The sequence below is a fragment of the Chiloscyllium plagiosum genome, chromosome 39 (genome assembly GCF_004010195.1).
Source record: "Chiloscyllium plagiosum isolate BGI_BamShark_2017 chromosome 39, ASM401019v2, whole genome shotgun sequence".
Taxonomy (NCBI): domain Eukaryota; kingdom Metazoa; phylum Chordata; class Chondrichthyes; order Orectolobiformes; family Hemiscylliidae; genus Chiloscyllium; species Chiloscyllium plagiosum.
In genome coordinates, this window is record NC_057748.1 from 26,388,802 (window position 1) to 26,393,158 (window position 4,357).

Genomic DNA, 4,357 nt, shown 5'->3' on the forward strand with positions numbered 1-4,357 from the left:
TTCATCACGAATACAGGCAGAGAGCCTGAAGGGTGGAGAGATAAATTAGAGGGGGGTGGGGGTGGGGAGAAAGTAGCATAGAGTACAATAGGCAAATGGGGGAGGCGATGAAGGTGATAGTTCGGGGGGGGTGCAGGGAGGGGGTGGATAGGTGGAAAAGACGGAAAATATTCAGCCTGGAGTCCGGTTACCAGTGGTGTGCCACAAGGATCTGTTTCGGGACCGCTGCTGTTTGTCATTTCTCTCAATGACTTAGAAACAGGCGTGGGTGGATGGGGTTGGTAAGTTTGCAGACGACACTAAAGTCAGTGGAAAAATGTTGCAGGGGGACTTGGATAAACTACAGAATTGGGCCGAGAGACGGCAAAGGGTGTTCGATGCCGCTAAGTGTGAGGTGATGCGCTTTGGGAAGAATAGCAGGAAGGCAGAGTATTGGGTCGACGGAAAGATTCTTGGTAGTGTGGATGTGCAGAGGGATCTTGGAGTCCGTGTACATAGATCCCCGTAAGTTGCCACCCAGGTGGACAGTGCTGTTAAGAAGGCATATGGTGATTTAGGTTTCATTCGTAAAGGGATTGAATTCCGGAGCCGCAATATCATGCTGCAACGCTGGCGCGGCCACACTTGGAATATTGTGTGCAGTTCTGGTCCCCATATTTCAGGAAGGATGTGGAAGCATTGGAAAAGGTGCAGAGGAGATTTACCAGGATGTTGCCTGGTCTGGAGGGAAGGTCTTATGAGGAAAGGCTGAGAGACTTGAACCTGTTCTCATTGGCAAGAAGAAGGCTAAGAGAGGATTTGAGAGAGACATACAAGATGATCAGAGGATTAGGGAGGGTAGGCAGTGAGAATCTTTTTCCTGGGATGATGATGTCAGCGTGTACGAGGGGGCATAACTACAAATTGAGGGGGAAAGATTAAAGAGAGATGTCAGAGGCAGGTTCTTTACGCAGAGAGTGGTAAGGGTGTGGAATGCCCTACCTGCTAATGTAATCAACTCAGCCACATTAGGGAGATTTAAACAATCCTTAGATAAGCACATGGATGATTTTGGGATAGTGTAGGGGGACGAGCTGAGAATAGTTCACAGGTCAGCACAACATCGAGGGCCGAAGGGCCTGTTCTACGCTGTATTGTTCTATGTTCTATATCTCTCACCCCTCAGTTTAAAGCTATGCCCCCTCGTGCTAGCCATCACTATCTAAGGAAAAAGGCTCACACTGTCCACCCTATCTAACTTTTTGATCATCTTATATGTCTCAATTAAGTCACCTGTCAACCTTCTTCTCCCTAACAGAACCAGTCTCAAGTCCCTCAGCCTTTCCTCATAAGACCTTCCCTCCATACCAGGCAACATCCTGGTAAATCTCCTCTGAACCCTTTTCAAATCTTCCACATCCTTCCTATAATGCAGTGACCAGAACTGGACACAATATTTCAAGTGTGGCCTCACCAAAGTTTTGTACAGTAGAACGTAGACGTAAAACAGTACAGCACAGAACAGGCCCTTCAGCCCACGATGTTGTGCCGACCATTGCTGCAGCATAACCTCATGGCTCTGAAATTCAGTCCCTCTCCCAATAAAAGCTAACACACCGTACGCCTTCTTAACAACCCCTATCAACCTGGGGTGGCAACTTTCAGGGATCTATGCACATGGACACTGAGATCTCTCTCCTCATCCACAATACCAAGAATCTTACCATTAGCCCAGTACTCTGTATTCCTGTTGCTCCTTCCAAAGTGAATCCCCTCACACTTTTCCACATCAAACTCCATTTGCCACCTCTCAGCCCAGCTCTGCAGCTTATCTATGTCCCTCTATAACCTGCAACATCCTTCGTCACTATCCACAACTCCGCCGACCTTAGTGTCACCCACAAATCTTCTAACGCATCCTTCTATGCCCTCATCCAGGTCATTTCTATAAATGACGAATAACACTGGACCCAAAACAGATCCTTGTGGTACCCCACTCGTAACTGAACTCCATGCTAAATATTTCCCATGAACCACCACCCTCAGTCTTCTTTCAGCTAGCCAATTTGTGATCCAAACCGCCAAATCATCCTCAATACCATGCCTCTGTATTTTGTGCAATAACCATCGACCCGAGTTCTTCACAGATCAATGTTTGTGAGTCCGTGTGCCAGCTGTCACATTCCGCTCCAGCTTTCCAGTCCACCGGTTGTACTGTTCCTCTCCGGTTTTCAAAATTACCATAATTTGTTTTTCTTTCTTTATTTGTTTAGAGATAGTTAAGTTCATTTCCTTGAGGTTCTTGCACAGATGATGCAACTACCAACTTCTGTGAACAGCCAAAATTTACTATGAGGGGAAAGATAAAGAGCAAAGACCTAAGGAGCAACTTTTTCACCCAGAGGGTGGTACGTGTACGGAATGAGCTGCCAGAGGAAGTGATGGAGGCTGGTACAATTGCAACATTTAAGAGGCATTTGGGTGTGTATATGAATAGGAAGGGTTTGGAGGGATATGGGCCGGGTGCTGGCAGCTGGGACTAGATTGGGTTGGGATATCTGGGTCGGCATGGACGGGTTGGACCGTAGGGTCTGTTTCCATGCTGTACATCTCTATGACTCTTAAGTATAAATTTTGGAGAAATCCTGAACACTCTTCGCAATGCTTGCAAAGCCATGACAAGAGATCTCTCCGAACATAGGGACCATTTTTTCCTTTGTACAAGATTTTACATCGCAGTCAGGAATGCCCACAAGACAACTCCCAGCCACTCACCCATAGTCACATGGCATTCAAGACACAATGCAATGATCTGATTATTTGCAGAAACAGTGTGATGTAGATCATTCCTTAATAGTAAGATCTGGTGTAAATTTATTTTTAAACTGCAGGGTGTGGTCAGAATTTTAACTGCAGTGTTCTTATTGATTCTGAATAGCAGGAGATGGCAAAGTAAATTTACTGTGAATAGCAGGAGATGGCAAAGTAAATTTTTTATGTTCTACCTGCAAGACAGAGAAACATGCCACCCTACCCCTGGGACATCCAATTTCTTGAAGGTCAGCAGAGCAAATTAACCCCTTAATATCTCAAGATCAATTGGGCTTCTGCTAATGATATAGTATGAATTTTGGCAGGCATGAATGACAGTTCCCTCAAATGTCATATCCATGTAATAGTCGACCCCATAAATTTAACCGTAGAAAGTATTTTTAAAAATTCCACTATTACTCGAGCATATATGGTAAATTTAAAAAGTGTTTTACTGGAACAGCATATTGTTATAGAGTTGTAGGCAGATAATAAGCAGTTAAGAGAATGGGGGGGGGGGGGCTTGAATTGTGAATGGTCATTGTTTAATGTACAATTTGAAGAGTTCAAGAACACATTGATATTTTCTTTGAATACTAGAATTTGGGAGTTCTCTGCTACTCATATTTTAACATGTTTAGAGGGAAGGCGAACTTTGGGCATTTGGTTTAATTAACAGAAGGGTTCACCTACATGTTGCAACAGTTTAGAGTGGACCGGGGCCCATGTTTTGTGGTTCCCCCACACGATGATGCGACAGGGGTCTATGATTACCCCGCATGTGACAGGACAGGGGTCAGCGACTCCCACAGAGGGTGAGGGGATGGGGTCTGTGTCTGGGATTTCCCGCACACAGTGACAGGACAGGAGTCTATGATTCCATCACACGGTAACAGGAGTCTATGATTCCCCCGAACGGTGATGTGGCAGGGGTCTGTGTCTGATTCCCCTGCACAGTGACAAGACGGGTGTGTTTCTGTGATTCACCTGCACAGTGATAGGATGAGAGTCTGTGTCTGCAATTCCCCCGCACGCTGACAGGATGGGGGGGGGGGGTCTATGTCTCTGATTCTCCCACACTGTGACAGCATGGGGTTCTGTGTCTGATTTCCCTGCACGGTGAGGGGATGGGGTCTGTGTTTGTGATTCCCCCACATGGTAACGGGGTCTGCAATTCCCACACAGGGTGACGGGACAGGTGTCTGTGATTCCCCCGCACAGTGACGGGACGTTGGTCTGTGTCTGCGATTTCCCCGGAGGGTGACAGGACACGGGTCTGTGTTTGCGATTCCCCCGCACAGTGTTGGGACGTGGGTCTGTATTTGTGATTCCCCCACACGGTGACGGGTCAAAGGGGGCTGTGATTCGCCTGCGCAGTGACAGGATGAGGGTCTGGGTCTCTGATTCCCCTGCACGGTGACGGGTCAAAGGGGGCTGTGATTCCCCCACACGATGATGGGACGTGGATCTGTGTCTGTGATTCCCCCACACGGTGACGGGACGGGGGTCTGTGTCTGTGATTCCCCCACACGGAGACGGGACGGGGGTCTGTGTCTGTGATTCCCCC